General features: G+C 34.3%; 1 protein-coding gene, 2 long non-coding RNA genes and 1 pseudogene across 3 annotated transcripts in view; 1 reads left to right on the top strand and 3 right to left on the bottom strand.

Moving 5' to 3' along the window:
* LOC125385250 (integral membrane protein DGCR2/IDD-like) overlaps positions 1 to 26,741 on the top strand; it is a 129,485-nt gene that overhangs the window by 50,183 nt on the left and 52,561 nt on the right. The window lies entirely within an intron of this gene.
* Positions 1,987 to 4,501, bottom strand: LOC125385249 (annotated as a pseudogene).
* The window catches only part of LOC105667061, a 100,639-nt gene continuing 78,437 nt past the window's right edge, over positions 4,540 to 26,741 (bottom strand). The window contains exons 5-6 of the long non-coding RNA XR_007224312.1: positions 5,325 to 5,356; positions 4,540 to 5,054 (exon numbers count right to left, since the gene is read on the bottom strand). This is a non-coding gene — a long non-coding RNA (G-patch domain and KOW motifs-containing protein). The remainder of the gene's footprint in view (positions 5,055 to 5,324; positions 5,357 to 26,741) is intronic.
* LOC125385252 lies at positions 5,712 to 6,414 on the bottom strand. Its single transcript, XR_007224320.1, has 3 exons — positions 6,354 to 6,414; positions 5,885 to 6,243; positions 5,712 to 5,801 (listed from the first exon to the last, which is right to left on the bottom strand). It is a non-coding gene; the product is annotated as an uncharacterized LOC125385252 (long non-coding RNA).

A 26,741-nucleotide genomic window follows, 5' to 3' on the forward strand; every position in this document is an offset into this window, starting at 1 on the left:
ATCCTTGCATTAACACAGATTCTCAGAACACACAACTTCACCCAGCAGATATCGATTACAGTCAGTTGTCACTAACAATGCTTTTATCAACAATTTCTTTACCTGTTGATCCTCTGGTAGTTTTAACTATATATATTCTCTAGGAACAGTAAGATTTTAATGATATAACTTTACTAATGAGATCTTAATGTCATAAACGGTATCGAAACTTCTTAATTAATGTCGTTATCGAAGAAGAGACTCGTAATCTTCTCAAACGAAGAGCACTTGATGTTTACAAGTAGAACTCGATATCTTAGTTTCTTAAAATGTGTTTCTGTGTTTACTTTCTAAATGTAAACTTTATTCAAAACGAGCCGTTCATTCGTTACAGGCCGTTAATAAAATTGCACTTTGCACAAAGGAATTGCCGTTAATAATTTAAGATTCTCTGCTCGTCGTACAGGGTATATATCGTAATTATTCACGACGATCGTAACGTTTAAGTCCAATTCGAGCTTAAAATCCCACGTGAGCTATACTACCACAATAGCCTGAATTTCTATTTGTTCGTTTACTGCCTGTTCGTACTCGGAGCATCCGTTGTAAATTACAGCAAAATCTTCTAATGTGTTCCAGAATATGTCTTCATGGAATTTTAATAATTTATTAAATCTATAGATAACAAATGTAAAACTTACTAATTTATAATTAATATAAAATAAGAGAGCACGAAACTTCCTATTTTATGGACATATTAAATATTTGTAAAAAATTCTGTATCATTAGTATCACTTTAATTACTTTAAAGGATATAATCCCATAAAGCCGTGACCCCTGAAAGAATCGATGTTCACGCGTGACAAATTGGCGTCGTATGAAAGTTCCGGTATGAACGTTACTAGAGCTGATACCAGCTAGGGGCACAGGTATATGTTCTGGGTTCATTATATATTTATAAAGGGCTGCCGATTCAACGAGTGGTCCGGGTAAATTTAAATTGTAAATAGACAGAGATTTCAAGTAAAAGCCTGGATAAGAGCGGATATGGTATGAGAGTCTGTGGTGGAAAGAGGAACAGGCTGCTTTTATTTGTAAAGTTTGAATTTCCTCGATATCGAAGGTGTTTAAGCCGCAAGTGTGTTTCATGTTAATCGTTCGTGTTAATTCATTCGAGACCGAGATTTTATTGTAATACGATTCCTGGGTGTCAGTACGATCTGAATGTTTTGTTAGAATGATACTGTGCTTTTCTCTCTCTGGAATATTCTTTTCATATTTTAATTTTAAGTCGATGACAATCTTAAATTTTATGCCTCATGTTTTTAAAATATAAAATCATATACTATGTTATACTATAATATATTATGTACAGTTATATATATTATGCCTACTGATTGATATGAATTTCTTTCGGTCTCGAATGCGTTAAAACGGAGCGCAAAGAAGTCGAAATTACTTATTGTAATTGGTAAAACATCGTGAAAGGCAGACAGATACAAGAAAGAAGTTAAACTATAAATTATATTTGCGACATTGTTATGTTTTTGCTTTCTTTAAGCCTTTCATCAAGACAGCCGATCTATAAATATTAATCGACCAATTTCTCTAAGCTTGTAACTTCAAATTAATGTTTATATATATAAAGAGTTACGTATTAATCTATCTAAATATTTAAAAAGATGTTTAATGTTATAAATGATGGATATTAAAGATGTTCAAAAGAATGTAGTCTTCGCGTGTTCTTTATCATATCCCTGATCAAAGACATTCCAATATTATTACAATATCCAATTACATATTGATACACAAGATATACAGATTATTATTTACAACATTTTGGTTTTCTTAATTGAGTTATTCATTTAGTACAAATGATAAGTAATTAGTAATAAGTCATAAAAAAAAAAAAAAAAAAAAAAACGGTATTGTAGTAGAAATATTATAAGAAAACATTTTCTGTTTCAGTGTAGAGTTACTCCTTTTTATAGACAGTGTCGTACAAATCCGTATGTCTTTGAGAAAATGTAGGTATCTGAGCCCTTACTTCCTCAACAACTTTCAAATCTGAGAGAAAAGAAAAACATACGAAGTAATAAGTAATGCTTGCTAATAAATTCAGCAAATACAGAGGGAGCCGGCAAAATCGATGAACCAACGAGACTAAAAGTTAATTACATCATGGATTTCTCGCTTTTAATGTTAAGCTGGAAATTACCGATATCGGTAACCACCATATTTTCCTGAGTTTCCAAATCATAAAGGATTTTCCCCCAGGGATTTGTCAACTGTGTATGTCCCCATGCGACATAACTTGCTGAAGGAACACGAGCCGGTGATATACAGGCGACGTATAATTGATTGTCATTCGCTCTGGAACGCTGAAGTAATGACCAGTGCAGTGGACCAGTGGTCATATTGAATGCCGCCGGATATATCAGCATTTGGCAACCTAACACAGAGAAACGGGAAATATGAGACCACTGAATTTTAGTTAACTTTGTAGCTGCACAGTCCATATTCCATAATTTATGAATATGCGAGAACAGTCCTCTTGTCGTGCTTCTAATTCTTTTATTTATTTCATTTTCAGCGAATATACTGGTTTTTTAAATTAAGCTCCTTTTTATACAGAGTTACAGATTATATCGATTATATTTTATATAGAATATATTTAAGAAAGATAGTTACTTTCATGCTAGTTAAGTATTGTTCGATTAAGCTACTGTACCTTTGTTCCGATAAATGCGTGCCATTTCCTCGAATCTGATATCATAACAAATGCCAATACCTATTTTGCAGCCCTTCACATCAAACATTGTTAGGGAATTACCAGGACTGAGTGAATCACTCTCTCGGAAAGTAATCTTGTTGGGAATGTCGATGTCGAATAGATGTACCTAATAACATAAAAATATAGTTGCTAACTCTATTGCTGTAACTTTTGTAATTTAACATCAATGTTACGAACTTCTAAACTTTAATTGTTTTTTATTTAATAACTGACAGCGTTTTTATCACTTTCTTTTATTAAAAAGTTTTATCATTTAATAATATTTGAGAAGGAATATTTTTTAAGAAAAAATAAGTTTTTCCCTATGCGAAAAATTTATATTACAAAACAAATATATTGTACAAAAATTTATATATTATATTACGACAAAAATGTATGTTTCTCGTATCAAAACGTATTTTATAAACCTATAACATATTTTTTAAATTATAGAATTGGTTATAGTACACGTATGTACATATGCATATTCCTAAATTATTCCTAGATAGAGTCACTTTCTCCACCCCAATATTTTCAATTACAAAGCCACATGGAGGTATATTATTTACCTTCCGGTGTTTTGCTATCAAAGTTCCATCGGTACCCCAAATAGTACAGGTATTGTACAATTTATCGCCCTCTATTTCAGGTATCGTACCACCAACTACATAAATGCTGTTTTCCTTAGCTGCCTTCGATAAAGCAACGCTCGTTTCACCGTTTCATCAGGAATACTCTCGGCGTATTTTGGAAACTATTCTGCATTGCAATATTTCAATTAATGAAAAATAACTGTCCTTTGTTCCAACCATAAATTAGGTTGAAATGTTTGTCAATTTTTTATTTTTTAAATTATTAAAATAACTAAATTTTATATTTCGATTTACTTAAATATATAATTACTTAGATAATAGTACATATAATAAATTGTTTCTACAGGTTCAAGATGAAAAATGAATATTTAGAAATGTTTAATTACAATCATGCTATTTGGGTCAGTACCAGTGACTTGTTACTTAACGACTTTGCTAGTACTTTTTGAAACATAAAGTTAGATTTTAACTAACTTTAATTTTTAACTATTATAGGTGGAATTATAAATACAAAATAATTGATAATACTAGTTTATAAGTACCTAATTATTAGTATCTTAAAAAATATATTTATACAAAAATCACGATAATCATAAAAATGGGGAAATTCTATATTCTCGAGTCAATTCACAATCTTTATGGAAGTATGAACGTTAAGGTAATTTGTCTACTTTTACTTTTTTCTATATAGTTGTTATACATATAATAAATTATTAGAAAAAGAAACAAATTATTACGTATTCCATATGGTGAATTAAAGCATTCAGGAAGAGCGATAATATCAGCATTATGCTCTTTCGCGCTTGAAATGTAGGAAACTGCCCGCTCTACATTTTTGCTTTTTACTTCATTTACTTGAAGTTGTACCAACGCCAAGCGAAATGCTAAAATGTTGGAAAAGTTAAATACACTCGGTTATATATTTCCCATACTTTTTATCTATAAATACTTTATACATAGTGACATACTTACTCGACATCGTTCGCACTACTTGTTTAACGATGTTCGTAAGTATCATAATGTTCTTTGAGGTTATGTATGGTATTACTCGATATCAACATTACGTAAGCAATACGCGGGGATTTTTAATAATTATTGATAAAGTTTAGGACATTAACTTTGATGTAATTGTAAACATTATTACATATTATAATTAAATGTAATTTTCAGTTAAGGGTAAGAAAAGAAATATACTTTTGTAAAAATACACTTTATTATAAAATCTGTATAAATAAAATTATACAATTTATCTTGAAAGTAAAATGACCGAATACGTTCCTGGAAAATATTACTGCCTACTAAATGATCGAGATCTTGATCTTTCTCGTCGTCTCGTTTTTTACTTGATCTTTCAGACGAGCAATCGTACTTCTTACGTTTCTTTGACTTCTTCAATCTTTTTAATTTATAAGAATCATTACTATTAGAGTTACTTCTTTCTCTCCGTCTCTTCTTTTCAGAATCACTATCGCTGTCATCATTAGATTCGGAGCGCCTTTTTCGTCTTTCTGATTTTTTATCCCCCACTTTATCATACTTGTTCTTATTGCGCATCGTACTTCCGATTTTCTTTCTTTTATTACTACTTTTGTTCTTCACCGTTTTATCTTCACCGTCTTCGGGGTCAGGGGACATTGATCTTTTTCTATCCATCTTTTGCTTGAGTCCCTTGGATTCCTTGTCCTTATATTCCTCATACTTTTTTGTATCTGAAATTAACCCCATGAAATACTGAAAGCTAAAACCTCTACATTTATAATATTTTATATAAAGATAGAAGGGACCTTTAAAAAATTGCATGCAACAACACACTTACAGGTACTCTTGAATTAGTTTTTCTACATGTCCGATTATGTCTTTATATGTATATGTCAATTCAAATTTATTTTCTTAAAAGTCCCTTAATGAAAAACTAACACTTCATATTAACTTTGAACTTTTGAGTTCTTAGAATATTCTGATTTAGTCACTGGCTGTACCATAAATTCATTTACAGATATTATATTTCCACCAAGAGCTAGTTTTATTATGAGCCTTCCTGCATCATCATCGAATCCTTCTATTTGACCATAATTATTACTTTGTTTTCCACGTATAATTTTTACAAATGTTCCTTTCTCGATTTTAACTTCTTCCTCTTCTTTTTTGGAATCTGTATTTTTCTTCTGCAATGCTACTTTGTCTGCTCCAAGACCCATACCTTTTGGTCGTAATTCTGGTATGACAGCTGCTACTAATCTGTAATAGTTAGAATAAACGATTGTGAAATAAAAAATGATGTTCTCTGTTTACTTTCCAATAAGTGATGTATTAAATACATATAATTAATTTAATCCAGAGTAAAATTCATACTTTTCATTTCAACCAATTCCCTTTCCTGGTTGCCATCCCATTCCCCTTAACATTGCTACACCAAAAGCATCAATAGGAATTTTTTCATAATCTTCTAACGTAGACTGAAAAATAAATACAAAACGATATTTATAATATGCAAATGTAATACATCTGTGCATTGCACATCAATATGTTGATAACGTACCTGTTCTTTGCCTCTTAATGATTCATCTTCTACTAAAGGTAAAGTTAAATCATTTGTTTTAGTTTCATATTTATTCTTTGACTGAAGTTCCTCAACGATTTCTTTCGTCGCTTGCTCTTCTAAAGTAACAACTTTATTTTCACAATCTTCAACTGGCTCTTTCTTTATTGATATTATCGGCGATGTTTTTCCATTAGATAGCTTTGATTTTGCCTCGTTAACACTAGCGTCTCCTACCTTTTCCTTATCTGCCTTCGGAAGGAAAATGTCTGCATCTATTTTATTAAGAATTCTATCATGCCAGGTTTTTGAACCTAGTGATGGAATAATTAGAGGTTCATCTTTTTTTTTCTTCCTCGCTGAAATAAAAAAATTGTTTTCAAATATATATATTCCGCTATTGGTGATTTTTATAGGTTAGGTTGAGGTTATATGTTTCTTGATTACAAATTTTACTTTTTGAACTCACCCTATTACTTTAATACCTTTCTCATCAAGGCATTCAATGTAATCAACTTTCTTTTTCTCTTGTGGAATAGCATTTTTTAACACAGGTTTCTTAATAGATTTCGCAAAACCGAAGGAAATCTTCTTTCCTTCTTCTGCCATTTATTTGTTATTTTAACACTGACTTACAGATCAATACACATGTATATACTAGACATAAAGATTGATGTCACTTGAATCTATGTACATGAATCTAATATCTTATTATACTTTATTAATCTACTCAAAATTACTTGCACATTACTAAAATTTTATTCCGACAATGTATCAAGCGCCTGAATAAGTGACATTAAAGTAAACATATATCAAAGAGGAAATAAGAAGAACTGACGCCTATGGTTTTCTATGTTACAGAGCTAGTGCTGCACCATACGGCCAAATGCCGAAGGTGGCTTGTGCTAGTATATACCTGCCTATACGTTTCAATGAGAAAATCGATATTATGTGTTTATGTGAAAATTCACATTTCCCTAGGAGCTGTATTTTGATAGATTTAAGCTTCTAATGGAGCATTTTAAACGTATAGAGTATACTATGAAGTAGATAGTAGTGCGGATCATTTTATATTCATAGAAAATTTGAATGTATAGAAATGTACAAAATGCTCATGATATGCAAAAATATGCAAAATATTCAAAGTAAACCGATCATCAAAAAGTTTAGAAGGTGAAACAAATTTCTTTAATAACACCTAGATTAATTTTTATTTGTTAACAATCCCATATATAACCATAGTTTTCGCCCGGCGCATATACGCGCCCATACATGCGTTAATAAGATAAGAGGAAATAAAAGACAGATTATCGATAAAATACACTAACACATATGTAATACATGGATATATTACCACTCAGATTACACATATTATATATTATAAGGGAATATGTATACCACGTATACATTTATGTAGAACGAATATTTCAAACTTGTTTATAGCGCGTACGCACACATACATGCACGCACGCGAACAATTTTTCGAACGATAATTATATTAATGATATATATTATGATAACCATTTATATTTTTTAAAATATGTTCTTATGGCATACATATTTATTCCACGCTTCATATCTATCCACATCCGTAACTGTAGGTGACATTGTTTTTAACAATTTTGCTATTATTTCATAATTCTTTAATTCATATTTCAAAGTCGTAACAGATGCTTCTTTTTTTTTTTTTTTTTTTTCAAGTTTTTCCCATATTGGACTTATTTCTAGCAGCCATGCTTGCTTACAAAGCAATTTTATATCCACGCAAGAATATTTTTCAGTAGATTTTATTATGTGGTTTACAATATCCATATTCTCTAATAACTGGTTGCTAAGGTATAATTTGAACATACCAAGTCGAGTAACTTCATTTGGTAATGATACGTATATTTTCTTTTCAAGAAAAAGTCTGCGTAAAGCTGCATCAATGTCCCTAATAATATATTTACAATAAATATTATTGTTCTGTTATATTAATAATAACAAAGGAATATTCCGCACAACGCAATAATTAAGATTAAGATAATGAATAATTATGATATTAAGATATTTTCTACTTAGAAAACATTGAAATAGGGTGATATACATACCACGGGCAATTAGTTGCAGCCAAAAGAACTACATTAGAATTTTCGTTAGATAGTAATCCATCCAATCTAGAAAGAAGTTCTGATCTGATTCTCTTTGCAGGTTCAGACAATGTACAGTTTACTCCTTTATTTGTGCCTATCCAGTCAATCTCATCGATAAAAATAATTGTAGGCGAAAAATTATAGGCAAGTTCAAATAAAACCTGTTCAGTTTAACAAATGTATTTATTATTTATTAAATATTATATTCAAAATTCCTTAAATTCATTGTTTCATCACGAACGTAATATCATTTCGTTTTCCAAACAACTATTCTATTTATATATGATTATTATTATATATGATATATTCTAGAATCTCTTCTTCGTAGACAAAGGAAATCAACTTACACGGATATACTTCTCGGAATCACCTCTCCATTTGCACACCAATGAGCTGGCCGTTATGTTAAAAAAGGTATAGCAGAATACCTTTCCAGGGAGAAAATGGGCCTTTAAAAAAGATAAGGTACTTGAGGAGATACACAATGGCCTCCTTAATAGCAGATTTACATTCCTCTAGGCCTACGATGTTGTCCCAATATACATTTAATTTTGTCAGTATGATTTCCTGCGACAATACAAAGATGAAATGGCGCATAATCTCCGTATTAATTTCCGTAAGTGTTATGTAATTCGTTATTTAAAGCTTTACTGAAATCAGTATTTACAATACGTATATTAATCGAAAATAACTTACGCATGAAATGTCTTCAATAATCTTTCGTAATTCCAGATTATCTATATAAAGCTTCTGAGCCTATCTTGATATCTTTGATTGCGTGGATTGTTCCATTAAGATGTTAAATAGCTCTCCTCTTCTGATGAAGATTCATCGCTTTCATTGGCGAAAATTGATGTCACTGTCATTGCGAGATTAATATCATCCGTAGCATCACCCCTCATCTTCTGTTGTGCATTCCTCCCTTTCACAGACCCAGATACAGACTCACTTCTCGTTTGTTTGCTAACAGATTTGACACGTTTTACTACTTCTTCGAAGATTGAATGATATTGTAATCGATACGTTGAATACGTTGAGAACGTTGAATAGTGTTAAATAATTTAAATTCTTACACTTTGTTCGCATTTGTCATTTCCCTCGTCTTTATTTCCTTTTCAGTTATTTTCTTGCACAATATAGGATATTTTTGGAATTTCATCTTGTAATAATTTTCATATTCTGTAAGAATAATTTCCAAATCGACGTTGTCGCAGACTCGATATTTCCGAGGTAGACGAGCTTCCCGGATTAATACATCGCTAATGTCTACATATCTAAAAAATATAATTTTTAATTCATTGAACAAATTTTATGCTATGAGTACACACTATACGATAATCATCAATTAACTGTTTTATTTCTAGGTAAGACAGACAAAAAGAATGTACTGTCTATTTATTATTATATAAATCCTCGGCGATAATTTTTTGCCTTCTGCTTTTTAATTTCTAATTTTTAAAGTTTGAATTTAAATATATTTTCATTTATAACTAGTTAATCTACGTTATCGATTGAGTTACTCTATAACTACTGAGTTACCGATGTCGATTTTCAAATTTTGGTTCCTTCCCCTCTTTCCGCACTAATTTCTATTTCGATTGGTCGCCGATATTATTCGAAAAAATTGCAACTAAGAAGATATCTAAATATATACACATAATATAAATATATAAACGTAATTTTGTTATCTACTATCTTGATACGTGCAAAGATAAATCTTAATGATATATAATACAGCGTAAATGGTTATAAATAATTAATTATTGACAATAATTATAAGAATTATCGAAAGAAAAGATCATAGATACTATGTGCGTGTGTAAAATATCACAAAAAATGAACAACAAATGACTGTCATGGAAGTTCCAAAGTCTAAAATCTAGAATATTCCTTACCTCTTTTCGCAAATTATGAGATATCTTATTTGTGGTACCTTGCAGCGATAAATCACCGTTCATTGTAATAGTTTTAAATGTGATAATGATATCCTTGTATTGACTATCGTTTTTCGATAGTTACGAGAATTTTCGTTTATTACTTTGAGACAATCCGTCACTTCCTTTCTCTTATAAAGTTTCCCTTCAACTCCGTTGAAAACTGAGCATCAAACAGGAGACGAACGATTTGTTGTCATGGCAATGTTAGTTCACACGTAAGCAGGGTGCGAATATAATGATGGAATAGTCGAATCCTGTCTACTGTATAGTAAGATGGATGCGACATGGAAATAGAAAGAGAAGGCTGTATATAAGCATTTTCTGTCCTTGTTTAATCAGGCATGCACACTAGTGGACACTGACGGCGCTCGTTTACCGTTGTTACACATTTCCGGTACAAGTACGCGGGCATTAGAGAAGGACGGAACGGTCTCTCTCTTTACCCCTATATCGCGTTTTTAGTTCGCTCACGCGCTCTGTACTTATATCTATTACATTTCCACCATAAGCAGCGGCCGTGCAGTGACTTACAAAAGTTTCGAACTCGCGGACGTTTAATCACGTTCCCTACTCCGAAAGGGTAAGTACAAAGTTGCTCGTCTCAGTACTCTTCTTAGAAGTTTTATCATCTTTTTCATTTCGTGGCTACAAGTTTTTCCAGGAAATTCTTATCGTTTTACAAGGGCTGTGGGACACAGACAGTGACGTCAGCTATCGATCATATACGCGAATTTGTTGTAAATTAATTAGGAGAATATCTGGAGTTGTTTATCGTTGCCAGCTGTAAAATATTAGAATTTTTCATTCATAATTGTCATATTTTCGACTCTTCCGTTGCCAAGACCATCTTGAAAGATTTTTGGTATGTTCCATCACCCTTGTTAAAAGTGTGCCCATTGGTTAGCTATATTGATTTTAAAAACCAATACGTATATCAAGTTTATTATCTAACAGAAACAAAGAAATTCGTTTTATTAACGAATTTTCGATGTTTCTTCTCAATTTCCTTTAGCATCGAACGAAGAACATTATTTGATCAAACGTTTCATCGTTCAGATTATATTTCGTTTAAAAAGATTGAAATTGATATTGAGATAAAATCAAAAAGTATCCGTTGTTCTCGAACATTCTAGTATTCCTTCGCCGCCCGGGAGAAAGACAGGTATGAAGAAAGAGGATATTTTTTTTTATTAACTGTTTAATATTGATATTTCGACAAATATTGAGGTGTGCAGTGAGAAAATCGAGTGAAATTTTGAATAATATCGTTTTAATAATTTGTGAAACGAATTAGTTTGGTTTTTTCCATTTTTATTAGTTTCCGTCAGTGCTGATTGACGCGCCACTCCAGTTTCCATTTCCGTTTCTCGAAATTTCCTACGTCCTTGGTCTTTGGGACTCTTTGCCCAGGTAACTGCATTGCTTCTGGGTACGTCTCACCGTTCGGGTCTCTCGAGCTTTCGGTGTCAGTTGTTACCGTTGAAGGAAGAGAAGCTGGTGACGGATATTATCGGATAAATCGTTTATTCTGGAAAAGTTCGAGTAAGTTCGTTCTGTTTGAATAAATCAAGACATAGATCAATTTTTATCGTATCATCGTGATTCGCCATGTCGTACGTTTGGTTTCGGGATACCATATGTTTTTAATTTGGTACTTTTAATTTGACATTTTACGCCTATAATCGTGACAGGAAGATACTTTCAGTGAATTATAGATATTTTAAATTATAAATTATAAATATTTGTTATAAATTACAATCATACCACGGGGAAAAGTGAAACATATGTTTTCTTGTGGAACATGTGATAGTAAATTATTCGAAGCATAATAATGCTTAATTAAACATCTATACGGTAACATTTACGGACGAATATTGGGGTAATATTATCGCGTCGCTTTAATCTGGCATTTAATGCTTTGATTGCGGTCTTTGAAATGGCATCACAGATGCTGGTATAATATCACACGAAAAAGGAAGGACCACCAAGTGCACCAGTGCGTTGCAGCCATCGGGGGTGGCTTTGACGTCGGTGCCGAGGAGAGGCGCAGAACGTGTTCGATCGACCCGCGAACGCAGCCCGTGCTCATACTGCGACAGAGTTCGTTTCAGTTAGTCTCAGTCGCTGTTTGCCCGTCGACAGCGTATAGTCGCGCCGGCCAACGATTATTTTTTCTTTTTTTGTTTCTCGATAATTCTCTCGCAACGTTCTATACGTACACGTTCTATACGTACACCATCAGTTTATCGCGTGATCATTGTTCCCGCTTCCCCTACCTTGTCACGTCCTTCAAAGAAGATTTCCCTTCAGTTTTTTGTTGTTTGGGGAAAATTCATCGCTCGGACACATGGATTTATCGACACGACGGTTTATCGAGGCATCAGCGTGATGTACTTTTCAAGTTTCATATTTTCTCTATGATACTTTCTAAGGAGAATTTAGAATTCGAAAGATATCAATTTCCAGGAAATATAGGTCTTTATGAGACCATCGATAGGTTTGAATTTAATTAACTCTCTTATAATTGGTATTTCAATTTTTTAATTCCTTAAATTTAGCTTTCTTTATGCTGTTAGACGATATAACGCGGGCATTTTATGATATATCCAATATATTCGTATATATTTTACTTTATACATTCGATAAATTTCCTTGGTTGGCCGGCCTGCAACCCACATACGGCACTTAATAAAAATTTGTTTGGTTAGAGGTCGGTGTTTGTTCATCTTCGTCATAAAAATGTCATGACGTCATATCATATCACAAGGGTTCTTCTGAAAGCTAGATATTCGATAACAAGATTAATGGTTTTCGGTAGCTTGCAATGTCAAGCTTTGAACTGGCGGGATCGCCTTGCTGTCAAATCGCCATTCAGCAGCGACCATATTCTTTAACTACGTTCAAGACGTATATCACGCTACAGGAACCATCAAAGGAGGATAATTGCAAGTTAGTTGCCCCTTAGAAACGAGACAGTTGGTTGTTACTTGTTATCCGTAGTTGGTAGTTGTTCTCCTTAGTCGCCACATATTATAGAGACGACATTCATAGTCACCAGTTGCCTTCGCTAATAGTTTCTTGTTGTCTGTAGTTAGTTCTCGTCATCGCTATGTATTCCATCAACCACGTAAAATTTAACATATAGGATTTTATTCTTTTTTATTCTTTCTGTAGGAAGATTCTTTAAGTAATATGAATTTAAGTAACTATTTTATGATACAATAAAGTGGAAAAACGATTATTTTACGTAATGTAATGTTTTAAAGAACATTGAATTTAAAGGATTCAGATAGATATCTTAAACGTAATTAAACCCTCCATATCGTAACAAATTAAAAGAAATTGCGCAAGAAAGTACAAATACATTTAATGCATAAAACATATATTTAAAATCCAAATGTAGGCGTTGACGCGTGCGTGCTACATGTTCGAAACGTTCGTTACATCCGCGATAAAATTTGTAACGACGAAGAAGCTTAACATATGGTGTGCTTCAAGACGACAGTAAAAAGTGTTGGCGGATTTTTCGAAATTTCTTCCATTCTTAATAAAAATATATTGTATAAATATAGTAAGATTTTTCAAATTTAAATAGTTATAATGATTTGAAACTTTACAATCGTACGGTTCTGTTTTATCCTTTGAATATACCTGTCATTTTCATATCTCCTTTTAACTAAACTAAATATTTGGAAATCCTATAATTTGTACACTTCTATTTGTGAATAAGATCGATGAAATTAAAGCGTAACTATGCTTTCAATAATGGCTTCGATGTATTGCTCACCATTATGGCGGATTAACGTCTCTAAGTGATCGACCTTAATCACTAAATGGCAGCCGCGATTCAGTGGTAGAGCCTTACACATGACGGACATTGCAAGCGCTTGTAAGACGTCTATTGTGAAACGTTTCCAATAGCATCGATTACGACGACGGTGAAATCCGAATAGAAATATATATCGCGTATCGCTTCAGCCTGACATGTCTTAAAATAGAATCACAATTTTTCGTTCTTAAAAAAAAAAAAAAAAAAAAAAGTCTATAAAAATTATATGCAAATAAAATAGATAAATGGATAAATGGTTGTACAAATTTATAAAACAGATATTACAAATATACGTAAATAAATTATATATTTATAAATTGTTTGTTTAAATATCTGTTTGTTTAAATAAATAAAACGGATATTTACAATGAACTTACAATGAACGTAGTCCTGTTTTTAGTTTTAAACAAAGCAAAAACGGATAACAACTTTTTAAAATGTAAAACTCAACGCAACAGTGGTTTTTTTTAATTAATCAATAACGTTCAAAGTTAATTAATTTAGAGTGGTTTGTACATTTTGTATGCTCGCCGTATTTTAACGTTTGATGTATAACGTTTGATGTAGTACTTGATGCCCGAAAAATCGAAAAATAATTAAATTTGATCGTTTTATATCGTTTTATAAATTTGATCGTTTAATATATTTTTCTTTTTTCGATTATTGTTGTCAACTTTTGTGTGGAATAAATCAATTCCGTGAATAGAAGTGCAATCAATACAGCTTACTATGAAATGATAGCACAACAACAGTACATATCGCCATTGACGTCAGCTTCACAAAATTTCTCGAGTATCGAGCTCGTCCATTTGGGTTAAGAATTTATTTCCAAAATGCCACAAGCACGAATATCTTATGGAAATCCACTGTATTTCCACTGTAATTATTAATAATCAGATTCCATATTGTATGCTACGATTCGAGGAAAATCCGCAGCTAATTATTATCTTTGCTGCCTTTAAATACCATAAATAGTCGTCCGTAAATTTTAAAAGATTTTCTGTGCCATACTTATATTGTGTATTTTAGTCTTAAGGTGCGGGTCGTGTTCAATTAATCGAAAGTGATGAAACTGTAATGGGTCACGATAGTCAAATATTAAAAATGGTCTCGTTGGCTACATTTAAAATCTTTACGAGATATATATGCATAGTACGTTGCTACTAGCAACGGGTAGCGATGAGCAATAGAGAACAGTACCTTCCTTATCTCGTCGTGATTATGTACATACCAGTAATGCACGGTACTCGTACTGAATATCTTACATCATCTACATACGATTTTCAGATTTGTTTCGAATATTACCAGCATAACCATGATAGTAGAATTCTGTTACAGTATTAATTCTATAGTGCCGTTATGCATAATACAGCCCTAAAATGTTTCTACAAATATACGAATATTTTCGTCAGCTACTATATTCCAACTATATATATTACTATATATGGCTTATTATGAAAGGAAATATATAACGAAATTACTTGTTTTTTTTTTAGACTAAATTAGTTTAATTTGAATAATTTTAGTAATTGTGTAGGATCGAACAACAACTTATCATTAGCTTCACTCGAGACTTGATTGCACGTAGCAACGTAATTGCGTTGGAACTGAGGGTAGAAAACAATGTCAACCGTTAGACGCGTCTGTCTGGCGAATGTGTAACGCGCGAATAATAGATGGCGGCAATCACGTGAACCCTACTTATAGCTGTTTCGGCTTATATCGTAGCATTCAACCTAGGGTATAACGATAGGGATCATTAGAAGTTGAAAGTCCGGCTGATCAGCCTCATTTTGTTCCATTTTTTAATCAAGCGATGAATCGACAAATTGTACAGATTTCGATGGTTATCACAGTTCTCTGGGAATTTTCAAGCGCGGTTCGTCGAATTTAGTCGGATTGGCTACAGACTCTTTTACGAGCAGCTTGAAACTCGATCTAGTTTCGAGAAAATGAAAAATTCGTTTTATCTCTTTGCTTCCCTGTTCCTTCCTTCCTCTTTTTTTTTTTTTTTTTTTTTTTTTTCTTTTTTACATTGCGTTAAGACCGGCTAAATAATATTGATTGCCATGGACGTTGGCTGGTTTAAAATCACTGACATCGACGATAACAAAAGTAAGTTTGATGATCATTTATCTGAGCCGGTGTTATTCGACTTGAGCTCTGCACATTTGTTAATATTATTCTAGTAGGGATGAGATACTACAAATTTTAAATAACTTCGATTAAAATTATATTATAAAAATTATATTACATTAACGTTTAGAAGTCAATAAAGTGGAAAGAATTACGCGAGATAATGTAAATATAAATTATATTACAAGGAAACAATACGGCTAGGTAATTTGAAACATTCTGGCTAAAATTGCATTCTTTCAAAGTTAGGACGTACAGTATTTACAAAGTAGATTAAGTATCAAATGGGGTACTTAAGAAAATTCATGTTATCATTCTTTAGTAAACATTTTCAGGTAATAGCCTTCTGCAAAAGCTGCTTTACGTTACGTTAACGTATTCATTATTAATATTAATCATATTGTTCTTATCTCCTAGGGGCATAACAATCCATTTTTATATTGTGTTAAAGCTAAATTTCTATTAGATTGTCGCAAAATTTTCTTTCGTTTTATAAAGAAATGATAGATACAGAAAAAATATCGTACATCTATCATTTCTTTATAAAACGAAAGAAACTTTTGGAACAACCTAATGTTTCTCTACAACGACACTTCTACGATGTTAAAATATTTGATAAAAATATTTGATAAAAATATTAAGAAATTCTAATATTGATTTAAACGTATCGATTTATTTACTTTTCGCTGCCAGAAATTGTTAATTATGATTTCCACTTGAAAGCGTATTTCATATTATGAGGATAAATGATCAAATTCATCTCTAATATACACGTTAGAGAGTCATTTATAACTGCAATCCTGTTTACCGCTCATATTCCTGGAACTCGATAATTCACTAGGCGATTGCTTTAACCGTGCAGAATACATCCATAAATAATTAATCGCTATTAATATTCCATCGACTTTTGAAAATCCCTGATGTGATCTATTTCACGTGATGAGAATACGTGTAAAGTGAGGTTATTGCTTGATTATCTTTAGTCGAATAAATCGAGCGATTCAAATTATAATGCGGAAGAAAGTCAAAACTATGTATATTATTTTTTTCAATTTTTATGTATCATTTGACGGAAGGAAATTTCGTAAGTAAGGTTCACCTTCTTTAATGTCAATGATTTTGACATATGTTATTAAGCTCCAAATTCTAAGCAATCTTCTATATATATATGTAGTATCTTAATGGGTCTTAGAGGAAAGGACAAGTAATGATGTTTTGATTTAATAAATAATATTCGAAGCAACGAAATGATTACAATGCTGTCGTACGTCTTATTCTCATAGACGGCTTCCGACTTCCCGATTCACACTCTTCGGCTTCTACACTCGCTCGCTCTCGCTTCTCAAGTCACACTCTGCACACCTTTTGCATCCGTCTTCTCCGGCTTCTCAACTAACACTGCCTTTAGCGTCTCTTTGTCTTTTCCCGTCCTATCGGACACGTGTCCCGAAACGCCCGTGGCCAGAGTCACGCAGGCCCTTTCCACGAAACTATCCACTTAAAAAGAACCGACGACACATTGATGTACCCGACGATGCCGCGGCTCTCGCGGCATTGTTTATGGTTCGGCAGATATCTTAGGCCTTTTGTCCACGATACTACATATATAACATACGTATAATAGCCAAAGTTCAACTGCCAAGTATACGCAAAGCTTTTATTTTCAATTTATGCGATACCACTATGTTTCATGAATTTATTTGCTAACGGTATTGAAACAAATAACAAGCAGAGGACGAACTATCCGTGAACTGTTTTGCCAACGAGTACGCTTCCAATATTTTCTGTTTGAGAAAACACACTTGTTGCTGTTGCAACTCCAAATATTTTTACAGCCGACGTTTTTGCCATGAATCATCGGCTAACATATAAAATAGAGAAAAGCCATAGTTGATTGTAATGGAAATTTAGAAAACCTGAAAGAAAAACCTCGATATAGAAGGGAAAAATAAAGGAAAGGAAGGGAGAGATAATTGGAAGCTTGGGGCCAGGTTTAATTCACTGAAACCGGGCTGCTTGTGTCATCACGAAACAGAATTGCCAGTACGTCATTTCTGTGCTCCCGTTCTCGTAAAAACGGTTTCACTCGTTAAGAAAAAACGAATAGGCGGTGAAGAGAGAAAAAAAGCAGACAGAGAGCGCTTTTAAAAAGCTGACGAAGCGTGCGTTGCCACAACGAGACACACGGTGCTATTTGTCGTTTTAAATTGCGCCGCAACTTGTTTTTGAGATCTTTGCTAGAGACACGTGAAAACACGTTGGAAGTATATTTCTTGTTTTCGTGGAATTTAGCTGGAAAATAAAAAATAACGTAAAACATGTACTTACGACTTACAGAGTAATTGAATGTATACACTATAATAACCAGCGATTTAAGGCTTTAAAAGATCGAAAAAAAAGAAAAGAAAAGAAGAAAGATAATATGTTGTGGCAGTCTAACTCGATCTAAGGAAATAGAGAGGGAGGAGGGGGGGGGGGCAAAGCTTGTTAATCTGGAAAGAATACAAGCATCAATTTCAAGCACTTATAGAGAATCAAGCGGGCTTGTTAAGGTCGTAAGTTGGACAATTATCCCGTGTTAGGTTCAATCAGCTTAGTCCTACACAAAATTGATCGAATCATGTGAAAACAAATGTATTCTGATTTTTGTCGCAGATATTTCTGGTCTACGCACTCCAGTGCCCGCACAACTGATATTTAAACGCCTGATTTTCCCATATTCTACAGCGACAACATTACCTGATTTTTTACAACCATGAAGGACTCGAAAATACTTGCAATCCTCATCTGTTTGCAAATTATTTTCGTCACTTTCGTCCCGTCAGGGGCTGGTAAGTTGATACTGATTAATTATACCATCGAAATTCTATATAATGGCTACAAAAAATATTTGCATCATTACCCTCATTTCCTAACGAAGCGCGTTTTTTTACCAAGTTTTATATTTCATTTCATAGTATCAAATCTCTGTAGTTACACGAAAGTATTAAATGATAGGAAACTTGATATACACGAATTTAATTAATTAATAAGTTTGTCGATATACAGCCATTATTATTTCATGTGAAATATTACAACGTCAAAAACTTAACGTTCTTGTACGTACAGTATTAATCACAAATTGTAAGAATGTTTACTGATAAGCAAAATAGATAATATGGAAAACGCAGACCTATGGAAAGAGAATTCCTGACATTAGACAGGAATACGCGATTGCACGAAATATTTTATGGTATGTCTGACATGGAGAATATATGCGGCGAAGTACGAAAAATTCATCCTGAGATATGTATACGACCTACGCGGTACGGGACGTGTTATAAATGGTTTCCGCCACTCAGCCGTATTTGAATTTGTGAACACGATCGAACAAATGACGCGACAATTATTAATTGCCGTCTCTGCCTTAGTAACGATTCGCGTTGGAACGAGGTCGAATCGTTCCGATTCCACGCGCGATTAACAAATAATTACAGTGGACATCAATTACTTGGATGACCTTCGTCATTTCAGCTTAAAACGATTAATTTGATCAAACCAACCAATTATTTCAATTAATACAATCTGCACTTTAAATTCGCACGTCTTGTGTATACACACCGGGCCAGAGAAAAGTTTTCATTCGTTCGAGTAGAACCTTCGTAGTCCTTGAGGACGCGTGTCGCTTCTCGTGCACCTAAAGTTTCGCTCAAATTAACCGATTTATTTGAATTCGAGCGAGTGAAAACCTCTTTGTCACCGTGAGTTTGTTACTTAATTGATACTCTTAGATGCCCTTTGCTTTCAATCTCTTACATCCATTCTTAATTAGTCAAGTCGTTTGACTTTTGACAAGTATTTTGAAACCATTTTACTAACACGAACCTACTTTTTTACTTGAGATTATCCGCTATTTTTATTCAAATGTATATGTACGTATGTACACTTTTGAATTTTAAACGAACCTTCTATTATACCTATATCCTTTAAGTGCCGTTTTAAGTTTCAAGAGACTTTAACTCGGATAGCTCGACTTGGAGTTCTAACGTATACTGTAAAGCACACTTGCGAAGTAAAACAGCAAACACGATATAAAAACTTTTTGCCCATGTAAGAAATCGAATAACCTATTTCAACGGTGCTTTAATCTCATCGATGAAGCATCGATGCAACGAAGAAGCATCGTGATAGCCGCAATGCGGATCCGTTGAACAAAAATTTCCTGGTACGGTCGTTTTCGTAATGTTATTAACCGTTTTAGTGTCGGATGTTTCAAGACTCCGTATCGGTTTGTGCTGTGCAGCGCGATAGCGCTTCGTTTATTTATTTGCGAGTAGTACCGATCGACGCGATCGCGCTGCCCTTTTTCATCCTGTTTTTTTCATCGAAATATACCGTTCGACGTGCTCGCGCTTCATTTCATCGGTTATACTGGAAGCGTTACAACAAACACTCAAAAGTTTGCGAAATATTTATGCTCTGCGTTTCGTTTGTGTGATAACATTCTATAATGCAGGATTTGGTTTTCCGATTCAAGAGGTAATTTTTTATATTGGTTTTTTTTTATTTGGTTTATGATTATTTGAAAAACGAGTAATTACGAGAGGAAACTCTGATATGACTCGCGACGAGCACGCTTGACCGCGTTGCGAATTAATGATCGTGACCATACATCGTGGCACAATTTACCACGGTACGCGAATAGAGTGATCACGCTGCGTGGCGTTAAAACGGTTAGCGTAACTGCGCGTACGATTGTCGAGTGACAAAGATATTGACGCTGGTAATCGTTTTCAGTGCCTTTAGGAGGAAGCTGTACTGATGTAGAAGGAAAATCTGTCTTACATGGACAGATGTATGTGCCGGGACCTTGGATTTGCAAACACTGCATATGTCACTATTCGAAGCCAATATCTTGCGGACCTATCCGCTGTTCAATTCCTTCGGTAAGTATATGCTCATTCTAAGAGCAACCAGCTTAACACAACCATGAGAAACTAAAGTACACCGTTAACGCTTGCATGCTGGTCGTTGAAACACATGCTGCGCGAATAGGGTACACAGCGATTCATTTAACTCGCCTTGAATTAGTTTTAGAAAGACAAACATGGACAGGGATAATTTTTGTCACGAGTCGTTTAATTTATTCGTTCATTAGAACGAATTAATTTACACCTGCTGAGATCGCGATTGATGCGACAAATTCGAAATCTTGTTCCATATAAATATTTTTAAACAAGCACGTCGTAAGCTTTGTATATTTTTTAATCGCAACGAAACTGTTCAGAGAAATGCTGAAATTATTAATTATAAAAGGAGATTTCTACGCATCGTTGTAAAAGTGTCAGGGAAAATATTCGTGAAACAGTTACGTTGTTACAAGTTCTACAAGAAGAAATATTGAAAATCACGTTCCACTTATTCAGTTGCACGTGTAAAAGGTATCTTGCGTTCGCGCAAAAAATCTCTGAAGGATACATGCTTTATAATAATTGGAGTGTCGAAGTTGTTACGCGGATCGGCGTACACGTACCTTTTAATGAAACTAGGTTACTCATTCGTTATTCGTTCCTAATTTTCAGCTTCACGATTTTTACGCAATAAAATTTTATACACCTGTTCGGTTTATAAATGATTCAATTCAAATTTAACAGAATTAAAGTTGAAATAATCATTTGTACTTCATTAAAAGGTTCTTTCAGCATCTCGTTTTAATATTTTTATTGGTAATATTTTGTTGATCGTTATATTTAAATGGAGTTTTTCAAAGGAGAGACATTTTAAGGTAGGAAATGGACATACATTTATAATAAGAATTCAGAAGAAAGAATATTTCATACAGAAAGAAATATTCCGTATGTATAAATAACTACGCTATGAATTTTATATGTATCGGATATTCCTTCTGGTTAATGTATCTGATGTTTTTTCACGCGAGATAGCGTATATTTGCATCTATATGTCTCTTCGTTTCTCAGTAGTAAAACTTAGCATTCATGCTACTTATCCCACTGATAAGTAGTTACGCACTGACAACGAGAAACATAAAATGAGTAAGAAGCATGAGACATTCTATAAGAAAAATAAACTTGTTTTTATCTTTCATTGCATATTCGTCAGAATATTGTTAATAAATATTTAAGTTAAGATTTCAGTTGAAATAAATACATAGGATTAGACATTTATTTATATATGTATCTATGAACGCATTTGACATAAAATTTTGATAACGACTAAAATTATATATTCTGATATTAAATTAATTTAATGAGAATAAAAAACTAATTTTTTTAAACAAGATTTTGTATAAAGTTATATTTATTAGGAAAAGTTCGTTCATCCCTTTATAATATGATAGGATTAGACTCATAGCTGTGTAAATCATTTCATGGAATAGTATATGTGTGCGTGTGTGTTCTAAGTTTTTACTATAAAAATGCTAAATGTACTAGGAGACGTTTTTAAAAATTCATACATTTTTCTTCATCAAACATATCAATCGTTATATTGAAAAGTTAATTATCTTTTATTTGTTTCGAGCTGCACATTGATTGAGACATTCCTGTTGGTTATAATTGCGAATTTAACGCAACGAAGTTGTTTGAATCCCTTGCAAGCATGTAAATATATCGTCGAATTAATAGGTCAATTACTTGAGGTTGGAATTGAAAGAAAGGGAAAGGTGGAGGAGAAGTCTTGCGTTTGAATGCGGGACACTTTTAAAGCCCACAGTTCGCTGAAATTGCCAGAGAATTCAATTAAATGGCAAATTAAACCATTGAACTGAATCTGTTTCCAATCGCGAGCTTAGAAGTTCTATCCTTTGAATTTTTATATCAGTCAACTTTCTTTTTGTACGTACGGTAACGAATATAATTCATGAATTAATGAAGTATGTAATTGGATGAAAGTTCTTCTTCCTGGATTCAGTTTAGACTAAGAAAAATTATATAATAACGAAATTATCAACTTAAAATTGATAGAGTGTGATAGTTTATTATTATTATTATTATTTTTTTTTTTTTTTTTTTTTTTTTTTGCGTGAGGAGGGGAAAATGCTGTTACGCATACCCAGTGATCCGCATCACTGGATTATGTGGGACTCGGGCGGATGTTGTTGCCATACCCACTAAAAACCCCTCCTCCTTTTTCCTTTGCTTCGAGGACAGACAACCCCGGTAAAACCTGTCGGCAGTCATCAGGGTTGTCCTTTCATGCCCCGTTGTATCTTCTTCGTCGGGCAGTTATTCTGTATACTCAGTATTGCTCTCGTCATCTTCTCAGCTAGTTCAGAATACTGGGCTGATCTCGTTCTGTGGTTCTTTGTTGTCTTGTATCTCTGCCTTCACTGCTCCGCGTAGTTGTTGTTGCTCTCGTTCTCCTCCTTGCCTCCTTCAAGGCCTTCGCTGTCACCCTCCTGTGAGACATGACGGTCTTGCGAAATTGCCTGAATTTATCCCAGCTCTCGTTCTTGGCGGTCACCGTGGCGATCAGATTGTCCACGTCTATCTTCTCGCCAAGAGCGTTCTCCAGCTCAATCCTTCTGTCCGTTTACCTCGGGCACGTGAAGAGGGCGTGCTCTGCATCGTCGTTAGGGTCTCCACAGTCGAGACAGTTGCTGTCGCTGCTCTTGCCAATCCTCTTTCTATAGACACCGAAACTCCTGTAGAGGTGGCCGTGTGTGCGTTATATATTTATTGGACGTGCGTGATAGCTGTGGTAGTTGGGCCTGGTCCGCTGTAATTGTCACTGGGGCCTGTAGATGTCGCTGCCATCGTCCGACACTAGTTAATGTCGAGTGGTGGTATTTGCCTTGTCGAGTGCCGCCACACTCCCATGCCCGGTTAACAGCTGCATGGTGTGATGATCGATGCCCATCTTCTTTTTGGTAAATAGCAGCGCACTCGGTATTAATTTCCTTGCGCCTCCAGTTCCTCCTTCAGCTCGTTGCCGTCATCCGCGCCGATCTTGGTCTTATGGATCTTGTTCCACTCGTAAGTCTCTCCGAGCATCTTTATCTTTATGTAGATCGGGAGATTCCCGGTCAACACGCAAAGTGCCGCGTGGGAGACGGTACGATATGCCGTCGTTGTTATGCACAGGGCCGTTCGTTGTGCCCGTTTCAGCTTCTTCCTGTTCTTATCGGTATTCGCTAAGCTAATTCTTCTTTCTGAACCCATACTGCCTCCGATGGAACGGGTCCGTTCCGATGCATCTCTCGATGATCTTCTTAAAGCATTTTTCCCAGATCTTGCTCATGGCTGGGAGTATGCTTATCGGCCGGTACGCGTTAGGGAGACTGGGATCCTTTCCCGGCTTCCTTAGCAGTATTACTCTGGCCGTCTTCCAGCAGTCTGGTTCCAGCTTGCTTCCAGCTCCTGCTTCCAGCAGTCCAGGAGTCTTCCATCGACTCCTGCAGCCTTCTTGGTGTTCATTCTTCCGGCGGCATCGACGACATCGCCTTCGCCGATGACGACGCTGAAGCTGATGTCTCCTTCTTCTTCGGTCTCTGCCTCTTCGCGGCCCTCGTAATGGGAGGGTCCGTGTCCCATGGTGAATAGCCTCTGTAGGACTGCTTCCACCATGTCGATCGGCATGTCGTTGGTTGGTTTCTTGCTTTTGCATCTCTTCATGACTGTGCGATAGGGTTTGCCTTCTTGCTTTTCTGTATGGATGGAAACGCGTTCGAAAAGTAGAACGGAGTAATTAGCGATGCACGATCCCAGGCTGGTGAATATTTTTCCATCGGGAAAAGTCAGGTCGAGCGATACAAGATTTATATGCTCGTTCTGCCAGTTATTTCAACGTCTGTTACGCGATAGAAAATGAACATAAATGAATAATAAATGTATTACAGCCATAAAGATTGCTTGATGTACGCCACCGTTTTTCCCCTATTTCTCCGATACAATTTTCCTTTTTTTTTTCCTTGCCAAACACTTTACTAATCGGTACGTATTCGAATTATCCTCAATTATTCTCGGTTGTTTCCGTTTCCTTTGGATTTACATAAGTACTCGTTTGATGTACGTGCAGAGTGAGATAATAACTATTAACAGCTATAAAATAAGAAGCGAAAATACGTTGAAACTCGACTTCTAGATTCGCGAGACTTTGCAGAGCTTCGAAACTCTCGTGTTTCAAACCTAATAAAAAGTTGTAGAGGGAGAATTACATTGCGAGATCTGTTAAGGAAAATCGTATCGTTGTAATAGGATTATTTCAGCGAGGGAAATTCCGTGTTGCGTGTAACGCGTTGCAAAGCCATGAGCTTTCTTTCGGGTTAATATACATAATCGCCTTATCGAACTTTCCATCTAAACCGTTGCGCTCACACGTGAATTTTGCATTTCAATCTTCTTACTTGCAGTCCAGTCCAGTTTAGTGTGACTAAGCTAAATGTTTCAGCCCTTCCAAGTAGAGTATGTATTATAGAGAGACGTACAACTCTATGAAGGGGAGATCAATAAATTGGGTTATCTTCAAATCACTGACAATTATTTCATCGACACGATTTCACCGACAGCGAATCCACCGGCAATGTCTATCAAAGTTTATTTACCGATACACCCAGTGAAATCACCCACAATCATTTCACCAATATTCTTCTTTGTCGATAATTATCATGTTTGCCACTACATGTTATCGTTAATTATATGTCTTTATTTACACATTCGTTTACGCGCATAACGAGATAAACGAAGAAACGAAAATGATATGTTGTCATGATGTATTGTTAAATTACTAATTAACACGAGTTATATATCTACCTACATGAAAGCTTCTAAATATCAATTATAATTCATGAAAGCACACAAGCTATTTTGCTATACACAAATAGAATTATAAGGAAATGTTACGTGCTAATGATTTAACGAAATCTATTCTTCTGTACATTTGACATTTCTGTATTATTACTTGTGTACTTTCTGCTCTTGTTTACGTCATCGGAAGTAAAAATACGTTAAGCGAATCAGCTAATCTATTTGAGCGATTCAATGGCTCGGTTTTCTCTTATGCGACTACCAAGTAGAAGATAAGTTCTTGCTTATATAACATTTTATAACATCCAAATTAACTTTTTTTTTCTTTTTCTTTTTCTTTTTCTTTTTCTTTCTCTTTTTCTTTTTTTTCCCTTTTTCTATTCTTTTTTTTTCCTTTCTTTTTTTCTTTTTTTTCCCTTTTTCTTTTTCTTTTTTTCTTTACGTGGGAGAAATCCGCTCGGACACGAAGCCACTTCTTAAGTGGCGTGGTAGTGAACATCCAAATTAACTGGGGCACTAATTAGCTGAAGCTTCTAGTCAAACCAGGTATCAGTCTTTGTACGCAAAGGCATTCATTACAATCGTTTAAAGTTTGAAGAAACACCGTTACAAATTCGTGATATAAGAGTAAGCGATTCAAAACTCGGATTCATTTGTTGGAACGACGCCGTGGGCAAAAGTACATAATGGAAAACTTTCTTCCAAGACCAATTGATAGCGCTGACGTAATTAAAATGTGACGATATTGCCAGCGACGTTTCTCCAAATAGACGACTAACTTATTTACGAATTGCCGACGCACGATTGCCGCTGGTAATACGGTTAGTAATCACTTTATTGAATTTTCTCTTGACGTGACATCGTCGAGTTCCTAGAGAGATTCTTCTCCCTTGTAAAACTATGTTTCTGCAACGCATGTATTTGTTGAATTACCGTTCGTGAACAAGTCCTTCTCTTTATTACATGTAATAGATTCTTCTTTTGAAGTTTTAAATTACATTGGTAATTTTCTATAATTTATTACTCGAATATGGTAATTTTTTCTTAAAAAGTTTGCTTTTTCTACAATTATTTTACTAC

The sequence above is a fragment of the Bombus terrestris genome, chromosome 6, assembly GCF_910591885.1.
Source record: "Bombus terrestris chromosome 6, iyBomTerr1.2, whole genome shotgun sequence".
NCBI lineage: Eukaryota > Metazoa > Arthropoda > Insecta > Hymenoptera > Apidae > Bombus > Bombus terrestris.